The sequence below is a fragment of the Staurois parvus genome, unplaced genomic scaffold (genome assembly GCF_062004578.1).
Source record: "Staurois parvus isolate SC_StPar_1 unplaced genomic scaffold, SC_StPar_1.0 ptg000046l, whole genome shotgun sequence".
In the NCBI taxonomy this organism is placed as follows: domain Eukaryota; kingdom Metazoa; phylum Chordata; class Amphibia; order Anura; family Ranidae; genus Staurois; species Staurois parvus.
In genome coordinates this window covers 393,786-412,535 of record NW_028317842.1, presented here as the reverse complement: position 1 = coordinate 412,535, position 18,750 = coordinate 393,786, and the positions used below count along the sequence as shown (strand labels likewise).

Here is an 18,750-nt window from a genome sequence, read left to right as displayed (position 1 = left end):
CTGCTCATTCCCTGGTGGGGTGATCCTGAGATCGGAGACCTGGTATTAACACGCAGCCCAATCCATCTCCACCATTAGGAACTCTGGTGAATACCGGTTAATACTTAGACCCCACACCTCAGGTGAGCCTGCGTCATTCCCAGGGGGATCCGCTGGTGTACCTATCCTGCTGGTTTCAGGTAAGCCTTTTACTGCTATAGCAACTGGTCTCTGAACCTGACCTTATACCGTGACACTCTAATAGATATAGCTGCAGCTCTGTGTACATCAGTGTGATGGTCAGTGGGAAGAATGTTCCTTACATTTGTGGTCAATGGAAAAATAGATAGCTGGCTTTCCATATTCAGGTCCTTTAAAGTAATATAAAAGTTTCTGTTGAGTATGAACTCACTTTAATGTTTAAACCGTATTCCGAGTCATGTACATACAAATGTGGAGGTCTATTTAGCGTTTCATATTTACTTTTTAGGTATATAATTGAGGTGAACTTTATTCAGATTTGGCAACTTTCTATAGTTTATTTTGTAAGATTTTTTTTTTCCACCTAACAAGATTTGTTTTTTGCTCTTCAGGACACTATGTCCTCTGTTGCTCATGATGTGGAACATCTTCTGGATAGAATGGTCTCCTTCTATTCACAAGGATTACAGAAGGTAGACTTACAGGAGTAGATCCTCATTGTGAAGAAACTTGGAGAAGGTGGATTTGGGAAAGTATTCTTGGCAAACGACAGGAAAACAAGTCAGTGAATAATTCTATCCATTTCAATATCCTTCATGCACTGCATTAGTCATGTAAATATGATCTGCAAGACAGACTACTTTCAAGACGTCACTAATGGTAAAGTTACTCTAAAATAAAAGGATCAGTAAAGTAGAATCCCCATAAAACAAATGAATAGCCGGAATATGGAGAGAACATATATGGCCCAATTATAAAATGTATTACATCTCTATAAAAAAGGTAAACATCTGGATGTAACAGATATTAGAAATAAATATTCTGAAATTACCTTAGACCAAGAATTGGACATTTTAAGCTGATAAACTTTTTTTGCACAGGTGGAACAATGGCGTTGAAGGTTATGGGAAAAAAACAAAAAAACAAAAAAAACCACGAACCACTCAGCAGTCTTTCCTCCGGGAGTTCAGTATTTCATGTTTACTTTCAATTCATCCCAACATCATTCAATGTCGTCACCACTACTGATCGCTTTGAATTTGTCCAAGAACTGGCGCCTCTTGGTGATCTGCTCTCCTTGATACCAAATGTAAGAACATTAAGATTTAAGTATGAAGAATTGTTTTCCTTAGGTTTGGATAGAGTTAAGAGTTACAACTCTTCTATTTTTTCCTGTCTGTATCCTTTTGGAAAGATTTCCTTTCACTTCCTCTCCTAGAGATGCAACAGGAATTGAGGAAACTTAGTTGATCTTTAGTATAGGTGTCCATGTTGAAAGATTTACACTTGCCTTTTGTTCTGACTACTCGTACTTGTTCTGAGCACGTAGATACATATGGTAAAAGAATCCATCCCTAGTCTAAAACTAAAAAAAAGTCATAGCTATACATAGAATTTAATTGATTCGATACATATTCAGAATTTATAATTTTTAGATAAGTATTCTGAATTTTTCTTTTGTTTTTAGGTGAGAATTGCAGAAGATGCAGTGAAGAGGTGTGCTGTGCAGATCTCAAGTGCTCTTGAATTCATTGCAGAGAAAGGACTGGTACACATGGATGTGAAGCCGGATAATGTTTTAGTGTTTAACCGGGACTGCTATTCCGTCAAGCTCACAGACTTTGGCTGCTAAGGTCAAAAAGGGACAGTGGTTAGAGGCAAGTTTGGCACCGTGTCCTACATGGCTCCAGAAATGTGCAAAATTGACACTTCAGATGGCCTGGTTGTGGATGGCAGCCTTGATGTGTGGGTGTTTGGAGTCGTCATCTATTGTTTACTTACAGGAGAGCTTCCATTGGAGGATTCCATTCCGGACGATGAAAAATATTAAAGCTTTGTTGACTGGCAAAACAATGTCCAGGATACTAACATTTATACAGTAGGTAAAGTTGATCCAGGGATTATCAGATTGCCTCTCCATTATAGTCATGAAAGTGATGCAACATGGATTGAATTAGTCCATTTAAAATGGTGAGCAATGTGGCAAGAAGTGAAAAGGTTGAAAAGGAGTTATATTATGAGCTCAAGAAACATTTCTCTATACAAAAGCAACCTGAACACACAAAAATAATTTCCACACATTTTCACTGCCAGTGTATCCATTATAAAAAAAGTTTCAACAGCAATTAACCAATCAGTGGCTTTGCAACTCCACGAGGCAATTTGAGATATATTATCTTAATCTGTGACTCAAACAATGTTACCTATACATTAGTCAATATCTACTCTCCAAATTCTGGTCAATTATCATTCTTGCTATCCCTCAAGAAGAGAGTAGACAAGATCCTCCAGGGCTCTTTATTAATGTATAGTGGATACAACCATGGACTGCTCCAATCCTTCCCACCCAGCTCACTGTGAATTACATCCTTTTTTCCCCCATTCAACAGACATATGACACCTGGAGGAGTATAAAACGCTAAGAGACTATATATAATTTCTCATTTCCATATAAGTCATACTTCGGAATTGATTTGATTCTATATTCGCTTTCTCTATTACAAAGGACTGTCAGTCAAAATCGTTTGAAAATTCAGGAAAAACATTCTACAAGTCCTACTTATTTTATGGTGTAACAATACTGAGTTATTCGCTAAAGCACAGCATGGGGGAAAAAACTCACCAAAATTCAGTATTTTGATATGAACACTCCTGATGTGGGGTATTTTTCACTTTGGTGCGCTCAAAGTCTACATCACAGGCCTTCTTATACAAGCAGCAGGCAAAGAAAAGGAGGTGGAAAGCACCGATCCTAACTTTAGTAAAAAAAAAAAAAAAAAAAAAGGACACACATTGGAAAAAACATAAAAAGCAATCCTTCCCCTATGTTCGCCTAGATTTAATTTTGACTACCAGGAAGCTATAAATAAAAAGGCATTGTATTATGTTCATGGTAAAGCAGGGAAACTCCTGGCTCATTATCTTTGTAAAAAGACAGCAAAGAGCAAAATTAAAATTACATAATAGATCCCCAGAGTGGTAAGAAGGGATATCACCCCACTGCAATAGCTAACACTTTACAGAAATGTTACCATAGACTACAATGTAAAAATTTAGACCCCAGCACTTCAACAGAAACGGGTATAAGATGTTTGAATTCCGTCAACTTCCCCTCCTTAGCTAAAAAGATACCTTAACACTACTCAACCCTCCAATTTCTGATACAGAAATATTGGACACAATGCATTCTCTCCCTTCACACAAGTCACCAGAAGCAGACAGATTATCCAGAGAATACTATAAATCATTTGCATCTCATGAGTCCATTGCTTCTGCCTCTTTTCCTGAGGAAATGCTTCAGGCTACCATTACTGCATTGCCTAAACTAGGAAAATAAAAACAAAGCCCACAAAATTTTAGACTGTTGAGCAGACTTGAAGATATATGCAAAAATAGTTGTGAATAGGTCAAAATGTAACTTTTAGTTAAAGCAGGACAAGTGGGATTTGTCAAGGACAGACAGGCCCCAGATGGCACACAGAAAATGTTTGATGGAAAATGGTTTAAACCCACCGAGTGCCCACAGTGTTCCTTATGCAAGATGCTCAAAAAACAAACAAACATTCAGCAGGGTCCACTGGGGGTACCTGCAAACAACTCTTCAGAAATTTGGATTCCAGGGATTTATATCTTCAGCAATATCTGCATTATATATAGAAACCCCTCGGTAAGTGTTTATACGTCTGTTATGTCAGACAGATTCTAATTTCACATATCGAACTCGCCAGGGTTGTCTTTTATCATCACCACTTCTATTTGCTCTCATGATGGAACCCCTGGCGGAGACCTTTAGAAGTGACAGCCATATCTGGTATTACAATAGATGGCTATACACAAAGATCAGATTGTCTGCCGATGATGTTGTGCTTACATTGACAAGTCCAGTCTCTGACAGTCCAGTTCCTGCTTGATCCATTTGGTTCATCATGAATTTTTTGGGGCTTTTGCCTCATCTATGGCCTGCTTAAAGCAGATCTTGCCTACATCTAAGCAGCACAATTCAAACACACTGTTTAATGTTTAATATTCAAAGCAAACTCCCCCACCCATCCATGTCTTCATTTTTATTTTGTTAAGCCACTCTGTGGTCTCATCGTTGTGATAACACCCAGAGCACAGACCACTACAGGGGAGCAGGGTCCTTTTACCTCACCGAAGAGGTTTCCATTGACACTAATCCTCAACCTTGGGGTCCTGGCCACATCCAAATCCATGGATAACCCAAAAGATTGGGTGGGAAGCACAGAGTAGCCAGCTCCAATGGCTGGTACAACTACAGACATTGGGTTGATGTGTACCACGCTTAACAAATAGTAAAAAAGAATGGCATCCCCGACTAGCAGATCGTGGTGATGGTGTGCCACAATAATCGTAGATAAGGGAGATAAGAGAATACAACCAAAAAGAATTATCAACTGGCCCAACAGTACAGATGTGTTCACAGGAGTGCTGAAGGACGACACAAAAGATAGTGACTCCTATCAACTTCCTGGTGGTTCTGTGTGGTGACGATAAAGGGTTAAAGGAAAAGAATCTGGGAAGGTAATTAAGATTGGACCTAATGACCATATCTTTTTCTACTTCACTGATCACAGAGCTATGGGTCTGCTGGCCTTTGCAAGTGAACCTCCACATCGAGGAACTGAACAAAGACCACTGAGTACATGTATGACAAGACTTAGACAAAGATAGTTCTATACATCGAGGCCTGTGAATCTGGCTCCTTGAGAAAACCATCTACCCAACAAAATTGATGTTTACTCCACCACAACCGCCAACCCTCATGGAGTCCTCTTACGCCTGATGAGAAGCAGGACATACCTCTGATCTTAACAGCATCAGCTGGATGGAGGAACATTAGACACTGCAAAAAACAGATTTTACTGGTCAAGCAGCACACCAATACTAGTCATATGATGCAGTATGGGAACAGGACTATTTCAAGATGAAAACAATTCCAGGGTGGTGCTAAAATCAGTGGCTCCTCGTTTGACCCTGGAGCCGGTACACAATATGAAACTGATCCCCGGACCAGAGGAGCCTATGGCCATTCTAAAGAGAAAGTTCCTGGCTACCAACAATGCTATTGAGGGCCAGGATGTACTAACCAGGTTAAAGGCCCTACAGGAGGCCAAAAGCTTGATCAATAAAGTTGGTGATGAAGATTGTTTGTGGTGACAGAATCTGATGAGTTGGCAGAAGAGATTCTCACCGAACTGAAATTAATGATCGCTCGTGTTACTGCGTAGCAGCCGAGTACTTCAACTAGCACAACCTACTGTATGAATACTCCGTGAAACAGTTGTACACAATAGTGAACCTCTGTCAATACAGATACCCACTAGAAAGCATCACCCATGCTATGGACAATATCTGCCAAGATCTGCACTGACACAGCTGGCAACACCAAGTCTTCCAGCAGAGGGGGACATGGGTGATTAACCCTCTCTGCAATGTGTCCCCTCTGAAGCCTCAAATTTAATCTTTATTCTATGATTGTTTATTTGCCTTCAACGTCACAAATCCTCATTACAAACCCCAACCTTCACTTACACAGCCAAATCCATCTACATCGGTTCAAATCCCAACCATAAAACACTAGCTGCATGGAGTTTACATGCCCTCCCTGTGCGGGGCTCCTCTGGGTACTCTGGTTACCTCCCACACTTCAAAAGACATACTGGTAAGATAATTGGCTCCTGTTTTAAATCGGTCCTAGTATGTGTATGTATGATTGTGAGTTAGGGACCTTTTAGACTGTATGATCCTTGAGGGCAGGGACTGATGTTAATGTACAATAGGTAAAGTATTACATAAACTGACAGCACTATATAGGTACCTGTAAGAAATAAAATCTTGAAAAACAACCCCCTAGCATCTCTGGTTGTGGCCATCTAGAGTAAGGGCAGTTGATTTGTGTAGCAATTACTCTGGAATCCATCTGCCCTTAGCTTAAGCATGCATGGAGAGTGTGTCTAATTTACTTCAAGGACACTTAGGGATGAAAATCAATCTTCTTACTACCAGTTACTGAGAGCCCCCCCCCCCCCCCCCCACACACACAAACTGGTAACTAACAGATCTCCCCTAACACTTATGTATTGCTATATGTCCTGATTTTACATTTTTGTACTTGACCTCGTTATAACCTTGACTGAATTTTCCTGTGTAGAGAGATTGTCTACATATTTAGGTCCTGTAACTACTCCATACATTTGTGTTCAAGCTCTCACTTTAATGACCGAACCTTATTCCCAAGTCATAACGATGTGAAGGTCTATTGAGCATTTGATGTTTATTCGGTATATAACTGGAGGTAACAGTATTCATATTTGGCAGTTTTCTGTAGTTAACATTTTTCTGATTCATAATGTAACAATCTTCCACTTTTTGCTCTCCAGGACACTTATGGCCTTCGTTACTTATGATGTGGAAGTTCTTCTGGATAGAATTATCTCCTTCTACTCAAAGGACGACAGAAGGTAGACATACAGAAGCACATCCTCATTGTGAAGGAACTTGGAGAAGGTGGGTTTGGAAATTTTTTTTTTGTCAATAAAGGACAAGAAAAAACAGGACAGTGAATGAATCTAACGACCATTCCAATATCCTCTACAAATATGTATGTCTATGCATGTAATTTTGACCTGCAAGACAGCATAGACTTCTTCCAAGGTCATCACTAATCTAATATAAAATGAACAGTAAAGCAGAATCCCCATGCAACACTAACTGAAGAATAGCAATTATATGCAGTGTGCAAATATGGCCCAATGGAAGCATTCATTACAATTACTGTAAATGCATTGTTTTATAATTTCTTTATGAACTTTTCATACAAAGCAAGGAGAACCAATGAAGGTTCACCAAGATAAAGATGTAACAATACAGGTATGACATCAGTGAAAATTAAACAAGACATAAAACATGGTATATACAAATAGTAGGTTGCCACAGAGCCGAAAAACTACTGGAGGTATAAGAACTACATAGAGACCTTCTGAACATATCACCTAGGAAACATGAATGCAAAGTCTTAGTAACTAGACAATTGTATCTAGAAAAAAGTATGATAATTTAAAAAAAATCACATCCAAGTAAGAAAACTTAGATAGTGAGGTTAATTGTCAAGATGATGGCCCAACCAGTAGAAGAAAAAGGAAGCTGAGAGAAGCGATAAAGGAGAGGGGAAGCCAAGTGAGGGGACCGTCCGAACGATGACAGATGTCAGGTGAAATAAATGTAGGTGCACACAAAAAAGATTGAACTAAAGCAAGGTATGAAAACAAGGGGGAAGTGAATGGAGTAGAGAGGAATGCTGGGGGGGTCACCTTTAAGATCTAGTCAACTCTGATCTTAAGCGACCACCAGTGCGAGTGATTTCAGTCAGATAAGCATCTGTAAAGACAAAATATTGCCAGGGATACCAGGTAACCTGAAAAACCTCCTCCCTGTTATTGAGGGTTGCCTTTAAGTCCTCCACGTCCATAAGTTCATTCACCTCCTTATACCATAGAGAGAGGGTGGGAGGGTGGTCTTCCTTCCAACATACAGAGATACAAGCCTTAGCCGTGTTCAGCAGCTGTATAGTAAGGAGACTACCTACTTTTTGATGGATCTCTGAGAGGCGCAAAAGAGCCCACTTTGTCATCCCATAAAGCCACAGAGGTGAGGTGTTTAATGTCAGTCATCCCCAAACCAAAAAGATTGAAGCCTTGGACACTGTCAAAAATATGGAGGGTGCCCCCAGCTGCACCGCAGCACCAGCATATATTGGGAAGGTTTGACGAGATACGATTGAGAGTAGATAGAACCCGATACACCTCATCAAAAGCTTGTAGTTAATCTGCTGTACTTAGGTGGCTAAAGATGACTTATGTGCAGAGTGTAGAATCTTTTCCTTGTGTCATAGTAAAAAAGGTCATACCCAAGTCGGATTCCCATTTTGAGATAAAAAGGAGGGTCCAAGAGCAGATTCTGGGTGGATAAGAGAAGAATAAATGGTGGATAAACTGATGGATCGGTTCTCCCTTGTGACAAAGTTGTTCAAATGCAGTCAGTCAATTTCTGAGAAAATCCTGGGTTACGCAAGAGTGAATGTAGGTAAGAACAAGGCTGCAGCCCACTCTAGAAGCTCAACAGAGGGTCCAACAGACCTGTCCAGTCAGTAGCCATAAGACCTCCAGAGGAATCAAGAAAATCCACAAGGTGGGAGTAGCCCAAAGAAGAGGCGGGCGAATTGAGGATCATCTCTTCCTGGTGGGATCCTGGGATTTCCTCATATTGGGATCATTGGGGAAATGGAAGTAGTGAGAAACATTTCACGTGTTACCACAAGTGTGGTGCCAAGAGTCAGATGAGCAGCTAATTCTGGTGGTGAAAGGAATCACGCAGTCACGACCAGCTTCGAGCTGTGTTTCCAGAGTCCTCCAATTCCATTGTCCAGTGTTTAGCCACTCCGTGAGAACACCAGACATGTGAGATAAGCAGCCCTATAGCAGTAACGATTATCCGGTGAACAAACTCCCCCCTTAGTCGTAGGGAGGGTCAGCGTATGAAAGGCCAGACGGGGGCTTCCCCGGGACCAGATGTAAGTGCAGAATGAGGAATTGATCTTCCGAAAGAAGGACATCTCTGTAAATGTTTAACATGTGAATGTTGGACTTGGGAGCAGGTAAGGAAATATCGAAATGTCTTGATGGGTACATATGTCTGGAAGAGTGGGTGTTCCAAGGCAGGCTAAATTTGCCTGCAGACCACCCTAGATAATGATATGTGATGCAGAGTCTATATGATTAAAAGAACAGAAATCCAAATGATTGAAAAGAACAGGTGAGGGACAGTCAGGCTGGGGAGCATATGATGCTAATAATCCTGGACATCCTCCAGCCAGGAAATGAGGTGAGCTCTACTTGCTGAACCTGCAAATGCACCTTGTGAGAATCTCACAGTGTGCAGTGAAACCAGAATAGAATAAAATAACTGCAGGAGCCTCTCGTACTGTCTGCTGACTGCTTGTAAGGCTGACATTTAGCTTTAAATAAAGCATTATACATTCTCAGTTTGGGAGCAGATCTTATTAAAATGAAAATTACAGAAACTGGTTGAATATTTCAGAATTCTTGATCTAAGTTAAATGTTTTGACCTGTGAAAAAATATAAAGGTCATGGATAACAGAATCAGTCAGCCATCTTTCCTCCGGGAGTTCAGTATTTCAGGTTTACTTTCATTTCATTTGGTGTCATCTACATTCTGTTCACAGGAAAGTTTCCATGGCAGGACGCTACTCCTGATGAAGAGTATACAAGTTTTGTTGGCTGGAAAAACTATTTTCAGGTGGATAATCCTCTTCTACTTGGAAAAATGTTTAGTAATCTTTTTCCCATTGACAACACTAAGAGGTCAACTACAGAAGTCGTTCTATACATGAGCGAAATCTGGAAGAAGCAGCCCCGGATCCAGCCACAAGACAAGAGGAAGAGGATCCCATAGACAGCAGTTCTGTTCAGTCTGAGGAATCTTTATGTGAAGCTTCCCCCCTGAACACCTCACAGAGCAGGGTTTCCATCCTGTCCAATTTCAGCTCCACTTCTGGTCGTTTGCCACATTTTGCCGGCTGGAAGCTGAAAAGTTGGAAATTTGAGTGGCGAGTTAACAGGAGGAGGAGTTGTGCTTGAGTGTTTGATTGCTTGTGGCTGCAACCGTTTTCTTTTTTTTGGGATCTTTGCCAACAGCTTTATAAAACACCTTTTCTGTCACTTTTTAAACAGCATTTCCTTCCTTCAGTCTGATGATTAAGGGGAATGGTTAATTGTTCTCAGGTGTAGCAGGTACTACTGTGTATAATGTTCCTTTGTACTCCGTGAGCTTCTCCACCAGGGAGACTTGTCTGGTCACTTGACAGTTCAGTCACATGACAAGTCACACCCCATTTCTGGGGATAAGACCAACTCAGTCTCAGTGCCCTTGAAGAAAGGTTCCTGCACTATTTTTGTGCAACTTCATTGTAACTTGCACACAGTACAAACAAGCCGCAATGAAATCACACTGAATAGTCTGCTTAGGAGTCACACTGAAGTAGCACAGACTTCAAAGCTGCACTGGTGTGAACCAAGGCTTGGTGGTGAGTTAACAGGAGGAGATTAAAAAAACACGAGTCTAACCTGTAACTAACATCTGAAATTTCCTTTAATATTGTATATGAGATGAGTGCTAGCGGGGTTGAAGCTTTTCCACGGTGCGCAGTGTGCCGCATGCATACAACAATGGAGCACCAGCTCCAGGATGGATAATCCTGCAACAGATGTGAGCGGGTTGCCTTTCTGGAAGCTCACATTAGATATCTGGGAGGAGCAAAGTGCAACATTGGGCAGAACTGACAACCTTGAAAATAAAGAAGTCTTCCACTCACTGAGCAGGTAATTTCCAAACACAGGAAAGACCGGGAAAGCATAGAGAAATGAATGCATGGCTGAAGACCTGGTGTAAGAGGCAAGGATTTGGGTTTCCAGAGCTCTGGGCTGATAGCTGGGAAGTATGCCAATGATAGACCTCTGTCAGCCACTCTCAATGTGTTGGGGCCAAGCCTCGCACGGAGGAGCATTAAAGTGAAACCAGAATCAAGAATACTGATACAAAGACATCTAGCAAACCATGGTACTAGCAGGACTATTGCTGGGTCCATTCTTTACCTTTTGCCATTTAATACGCATTCATATATGATTTGTTACTCCTTTTGTGCACTGGGCGAGGCTTTTAGGGAGGAGCTACAGTGTTGTGAAGTCACGCCATGGCCGGCCATCTTTGGAAACACGTGGTCAGTGTTTTATTTTACATGTACACCCTGCTTTGGAAGCAATAAATTATCCTGTTAAACAGTATCACGCTATGTGGCATCCTTTTCTTGGGCTCTGAGTCTAACCATTCAGAGCCTATTGAGGAGAGGACCTGAGGTGCTGATACCAAGAAGAGGATCCAAAAGGGGAACTAACCAGGCTGTACATACTAGTAGATCTTACTAACCTGATGAGACAGTTGTGTTTTCAAAATGCGTGATTTTGCGCATCTGATGAGTGCGCATGTTATCTACCACCAGATTTACCACCTTTAATTGAGGGATAGGATGTTGGAACACCCTTGCTGAGATATTTTGGATGATCCCCACGTTCAATATTTGGACTTGCACATTTACAGCACTTTAGCCACCTGGAGTGGTTATCTTTAGATTCATTTCTATTGGACTCTTGTATATGATTTTATCATAACACTTGTCACTTTGATGATTTTCTGGTCACTAATTGCACTTTGATATATTGATACTCAATGATTCACTATTAGTCATTTGCATGTGCACTTTAAATTTTGATATTAAGCGCTGCACCTATTTTTTTTTTTATTTCTCTGCACAGAAAAATCTGTAGATCCTGCCAGAAATTCTATCTCCTCAGATCCTGTTTGATCTGACAACACTGATTGTTCTGCACAGAAATCCCAAGCAGTGTTGTCAGCCAGGTCTAGAAGGAACTGCAGTACAATGCAAGCCAGATATATACTGATAAGTCAACCACTTTGACAATTATTTGCACAAATCGGGCTCATGACTGGGGTAAATGATGGCTTCCGAGCAAACTCCTGCTTAAACCAAACCCACCAGACTTGTGTAGGACAGCCGGGTCCATAGCAGCTCCGGGGGGAATGGCCAGCAGGGACTCATTTCTCTGAGTAAAGGTCTTATTCAACCGAGCACACCTGACATAATGAATAAAAAATGATCAAAGTTTATCAGCCACAGTGAGTGAAAAAATTACTCATTTCATGTGCTGACAGCATTGTTTAAGTATGGGAATATAAACCAGTCCAGCTCCCATGTCACCTTGTAAGATTTCAGACCAGGACTTGGCCTTTGTTAGGCTAGGAGCAATCACAATGTGGAGGGGACAGCAGTGTACTGTACAGAGATTGACATTTCAGATGCTTCTAAAATCATTCCTAATATAGGTGAATCTGACCGGCTTCAAGTGGGTTCAGCCCTCTGACAGGAACAAAAGCCCGATGACAGACCCAAAATGTATTTAACAAGAACTGTAATATCTACTTCAAAAACCCGTCTTGGTGACACTACTACCCCCCCCCCTCTAATGAAGGGTACAATTAATAGATGCCGGGTGATATCCAGAGGGATGTTTATTGCCATTACTGATTAGTGTCACATGAAACTATTTTGTCTCTTCTGAAGTTATGATTCCAGAATGGCTTCTAACATACAGGAAGTGATCAACACTGCAAAGAACCGTCTTCAGCTCATCTCCCAGACCTCTGAAAACCTGAGGATGGAGATGACAACCACTTTCACCCCATTCAAGAACTTGGGATTGGGTCATATGGAAAGGTTCTCCTGGCCAAACATCGCAGTTCAGGTCATTTTTGTAGCTTAATTCATGTAAAGAAAACCTTTACAGTATCAGTTGTGCTTTTTAACTGACAACTTAACTAGATATAACTGCTGACTGTTATGGTGCAGTTCAGGGACACTTCCAGTGGGGACTATAAGTGAGCCTCTCCACCACTTGTGCCCAGTACTAGGAAATCTACATCACTTCCTGTTAGAGCCAATTCTGGCAGCAGGGGATCTTGGGACCTGTAGTCCTAATGCATACTGAATGAACTACACATACCAGGCGGCTAGCAAACAAGGATTCTGGGAGAGCATATATATTCAACTGCAAGTGATGGGCTTGCAGTCTTAATTGACCACCCTGAGGTGGCTCCAGCTGGAAACCTTCAATCCATAGTGACAAGACAAATATGTGAGTTTTTATCAACAATTGAATGATCTTTAGGTTAAGTTCTGAGTTATGATCTCTGCCTTTGGTTTTGTTTAAAGCTTTTGTGAGCTTCGAGTGTTCACCCCGTACATTGGAGTTGGTGAGACTTTTTTTGTGTGTGTGTGACTTGCTCAGTTGGTAGATTAAAATGGATCAAGATGGCTTAAGATAGGTCTGGTGACATCTAACTTCCAATTGTGTTTTGCTTGAAGCAAATTCCTACTGTATTCAGTTTATGTATTTTATGTTTGGCTGTACAAGAGACGAGATGGGTTTCTTATGTCAGGTAACATTTTACCTTATCGGAGTCTAAATTAAAAATTTAAACCAACCTGTATAAAAATATGACAATCATAAAACACTGTTCCACAAATAAATGCTTTGGACTTCATGTATAGCAGCGGAATGGTCCATCAGGACATCCAAGCTGGACAATATTCTGCTGATGGACTTTGAATGCAATGTGATCAAAAACTGGCAGATTTTAGACTCAAGGCTTCAGGGTCCTCAAGCACCATCTATGTCCGGGTTCATTCCATACACAGCTCCTGAACTGTGCAGCCTAAAAAACAAGTGGAACAATTGCTGCTGCACCCAAGCATTGATGGTGTCTTGGTGTACACTACTAGCAATGAGTCCTTCCCTTGGAAAGAAGCAGAAGGTCATGACCACATGTATAGGGACTATGCATGGTGGTAAATGAAGAAAGATCTCACCTACACACCTGGAATGTGGCACACTGTCAGCTAAATCCAGGTCACAGGACAGCACCAGTAAGAACACTCCTGTGACCCGCAGGAGAAGTCCAGCAAAAAAATAAATGAAAGCTTCAACCATACCTCTTAAAACTATAAAAATTAACAAGTGTCTTCTGTGTACTAAGCTAAAAATTCATCCTCTTATGGAGATTGGAGCATTGTGTTCCCAGTGTCTGTATGCTCAGTATGCATTTCTTGTTAATCTGTATGAAATGGGATTACATGGCTGCTAATTGAATTCAGATTAGTGTCAGGTGTGTGTAATAACAGATCTGCCAGACAGGGACCTGTGTGTGGGCAGTGGGAGAAGTGGTAACAAGGATTCTCAAAGAACAACCTGAGCAATCTCAGTAGCAGCGCACCAGATTGTATGCAAGATTTGTATCTGCAGCCAGCTAGAGTTTAGATGACTCCCCTTAGTGGCAGCCAGTGGTATTGAAGGCTGAAATAACTCACAGCTGGGTTCTCTTCTTAACATAAGCTCTTCTGCAATAAACCCAGATCTTGCTTTAGTCAGCAAACAACCGTCAATACTCTTTTCAGGTCCCCCACCAAAAGCTCCTGGCTGCTCCCCCTCGAGCAGTGGCCCCAGAGAAAGCTGCTTGCCCTGGGTGCACCACTGCATGCTTACTCCGAGCCACTGCTCTATGCGTCCATAAAAGACACAGAGGCACAGGTGGACCAACCCCCCTGCTCTCTTCATTGGTTCACTGGCTGTGACCGACAGAGGCAAACGTCAATGCTGTCTAAGCCAATGAGGGAGATTCCCCATACAACCAAGGCTATTATGCACATTGCTGGATTGGAGGGGGCTTAGGTAACGATTGGGGGCTGCCATAGAACACATGAAGGTAAAAAAAACCTTCAGCCTGTAGAACCACTTTATAAAAAAAAATTCCACAGCTGGCCATAAAATCCTGTGTACCTTATCAGAACCTGGACACCTGCCCCGAGGTGTGTAGTGTCTGAAGGTAACATTGATATATTATTGACCGGTGGTCAACAAACATGGCCGTGAAATATCCTGAGCTGGATCGGGGAAGCAACTTCCAATGTCTAATCATGTCATTTCACAACATTGGTGGTCAGTGATGGAGACATTCCTGACACTAATTCTCTGACACCAAAACACTGAGTATCTTTAAAAAAATTTTATCCTGTATATTATATGGGGTTACCAAAAAGGAGTGATGTCACCAAGTGTATTGGAATTGCTGGACTGAAGACTAAACCCATCATTGTGGGAAAAGCCTAAAGGAGAGTGATAAGTGACGCTTTGTATTTACTGTTTTTAAAGGCTGCCGATACCAGAAATAACTAAATTCACAGGACTGTCAGGCACCGCCGGGCGGAATCTCTAGTGGTCCAGAGAACGGGATTCCCCAGGACGCAGAGTCTAAGTCCCAGTCTGCCTTTTCACCAGAGCCCGATGGTGGGGATGGACTTGGTGCGAGACTGAAACCAGGTCGCGACCCCTGAGTGCACACAACTGTGGTAGAGGGGTCCCGCTGAGGGTACGTGCCGGGGGGGGGGGGGGGGGGTGAGCCTGCTGTGAAGAGGCTGACAAGTCCAGGTCCCAAGTGGGATGGATGGATGACAGTCAGGAATGAGCATAGTCAGACTAGCCAGGTCGGTAACGGTGGAGGCAGATAGGTACCAAACAGTAGACAGAGCAGCCGGGTCATGAGCCAAGGTTCAGCAACGGGAGGTCCAATAGTAATATAACAGGCAGGAGAGTAGTCAGGGACAAGCCGGGGGTCAGAGCAGGAGAAGGTCAACACAAATCAGGACAAGCAGGATCGGCAACAGGAACACACTTCAGAACACGGGTACAGGAACTAGACCTTGCGACAACCTAGTCACCGTCTGGCCAGTTTAAATAGTGCGCCCTGCACCGTCATTGGTGCAATTGCCGATGCCCAGGTCCTAGTGCCTGGGCATTAGTGCACCTAGGCAATCTGTATGTGCAGACCTGTGCGCAGCTGCGAGACCCACAGTCCCTGACAAGGACAGACACCATTTTGTCGCCGTTTCTAAAGACTCCCCCATTTTTATATTGACCAGAGTGAGACTACACAGTTTTTTTTTTTTCTAATCTTAAAAATACAAATGTAGTCATTCCATCCCCCCATACAAGGTGGATTTCCCTTTGAGGCTGGAACCCACCCAGAAGAGCTCTGCACACAGTCCATAGAGACACACGGCCCATAGAGCTCTAGACACACACTGGGTGGTGGTTCCAATCACAATCCCAAAACATCCTTCAGGACCTCCTTTCAAATTCTACATCTTTGGTATCAGTAGCTCTACAGAAAAAAAAAAAAAAAAATCCACAAAGTTAAGTTCTATTTCTTATCAAAAGAGAAGTCCTATTTCTGAACTTCCCTGGACTGAGCTCTTATATGGAAATCTCCCCGTTTGCCCTCCCTGGACTGATATACAAGTTAGCAATCTGATATAAAGTCATCTGACCCTTCATCTCTGGGCTGACCTATGAATCAAACGTTTCCCTAGAAGCAGCTTCAACGTCATTGGATTTTGGTGTAATCCCCAAAACACACAAATGACTGACTGCTTCTCCTCTCCACCCAGATATGGGAGGCAGTCATGGTAAAAAAAAAAAAAAAAAATCACATGACCAAACACTAACCAATGAATGTGAAGGTTCCCCAAGCTGCAGCTCATTCAACTCAACACATCACCTCTAAAACCCAAAAATGGACTTGTCCAAAAAGGTCTGTCCTGTTCCACTCACTGATCGCATAAAACATCCCTCATTTATACAGAGCTTTAGCTCCTGTTCACAGATTAATTTTATTTCACTCTTGGAGGATTTATAAAATCTTGCTGTGAGAAAATTGCCTCATATCCTATTGTATGGAGAAACTCATCTGGTTTTGGTCTATTAGAAGAAACATTGAAACCTTTCCTCCAATGAGAAGTATCCTGTGCTGGTGATCTGATCCCAGAGAGAAAAAGGCTCTTATCAATATCCAAACCATGAAGTTTATAAAATAAAATTTGAACTTTTAAAGTGAGAATTCTGAGTATAAAGTCAGTAGTATTCTTTATAAGGTTTGGAAGATGATCGGACTGATGTGTAGTAAGAGTGAAATTCCACTCACCATCATTCTGCAGACAGACTGAGCAAAAGTTTTGGAGAGTTATCTTCTCATTTGTAATCCCATGATATAGGGAACCAGGAGTGGGCAATATATAAAGTGTTACTACACCCCGGACACTGCATTCACTATATCTGATCTCCCGCAGTACACAGAACATAGTAATGCAATTACTTTAGTAAATTTACATAACTTACCATCAGCAATATATTACAATCTTGTGACTTCTAAGTTTCTAAAGTGTGAATGCAACTTATATTGACAGCATTGCTACAATTTTAGTCCAAAATAGGAGATGGGGAAGAGAAATCTATTCCTCAATCCCCAACCCATATAAGGTGGATGTAATTTTCTGGACACGGACACGGACACACACACACCACTTATTTCAGTATCTCCTTCCATATAATCCAACTTTGGTATCAGAAGCTCCCTAAACAGAACACTTGACTTTCCAGATCTTCTGATTTCTAGACGCTCAGAAGAGTTAACCAAGTCCTATTTCTGAATGATTTCCCTGGACTGAGCTCCATCTCTGATCTAATATTCTCCCTGTTTGCCTTCCCTGGACTGATATACAAGTTGTTTCTCTCCCTATACTGAGATTAAAAAAAAAAAAAAAAAGGTCATCTCTGTCCCTCTCTCTCTGGGCTCATCTATGAATCAAACTTTTTTCCCTAGAAGCAGCTTAAACGTCATTGGATTTTGGTATAATTTCCCCCAGCACACCATCACCACCTCCTCCTCCCAACACACAAATGGCTAATTAATTCTAGTCTACACCCAGATATAGGAGGTGTTCGCCTCTCCCACTCATCACATGACCTCTTACAACCAATGAATGGCCATTCCCACTCATCACAACATTAGCTAAATCATACTGATTTTTAGTTATTTCTCTTTCACAAAATATCATGCCATTTTCTTAGATGTTTTATAAAGTCTTGATCAACCAATATTCATTTTCACGTATGGCATGGCAACAACCAAAATTTCCTTTTTTGTCCCCAGATTTGGCCCTTCCCACTCTTATTAGCCATTCATAAAGTGCTATAAATCCCTTCTCACAGATTAACTCATGTCATTCCCTCACTAGAGTTATAAAATCTTGAAGAAAACTCCCCCATATACATCTATTGGATGGAGGAACTTATCTAGTTGTCATTTAGAAAAAGAAACATGGAAACTAGTTCCTACAGACAACTCCTCACTTTTCCTCCAATGAGAGATCTATCAAGTGCTAGTGATCTGATCCCAGAAAGGAAAGGATCTCCTCAATATCAACCAAACCATGAACAGTCCCAACCATGCCAAAACACCTGTCCATGGCTTAGAGGGTGCAAAAAAATTCTGTTAATAGGTTTTCCTCCCAAGTACTACAGAGCCTTCAAATGATTTCCAGAATGTACAACAAACATTTTCTACAAAACCATTTTACTTCACATCACTCATTTTATTCTTAAACATGAATTGTATTTACAGTGTTTGAATAGTTAACTAATCCAGACAAAAAATAAAATCTTCCCCCACCATCCAGCATCTGTAAAACTAACAGGCTGAGCTGCTGCGGCTGGGCAGTGCACCAAGCGGTACATGTTTGAGAAAGTGCCCAAGGATGGGACGTAGGGATTATCCACACTAAAAAACACCATAAAAGATCAGAGAAACATCCACACAATGTTCTGTCTTAACTTACACTTTGATGGACCTCTGAGCTCATATCTATTGATAGGGAAATCACCAGCCTCTGCTCAGGGTGAAGGTTTTGGAAGTTTATATTAAAGTTTACTTTGTTGGAATATGGAATGCCCTTCAGCCTCAGCTGTCATCCACACGACCCAGGAAATCAACTTTAATACCAGCAG

At 41.6% G+C, this 18,750-nt stretch overlaps 1 pseudogene; it reads left to right on the top strand.

Moving 5' to 3' along the window:
• Positions 1 to 1,861: 1,861 nt before the first annotated feature.
• On the top strand, positions 1,862 to 5,572 carry LOC149470419 (legumain pseudogene; annotated as a pseudogene).
• Positions 5,573 to 18,750: the final 13,178 nt, after the last annotated feature.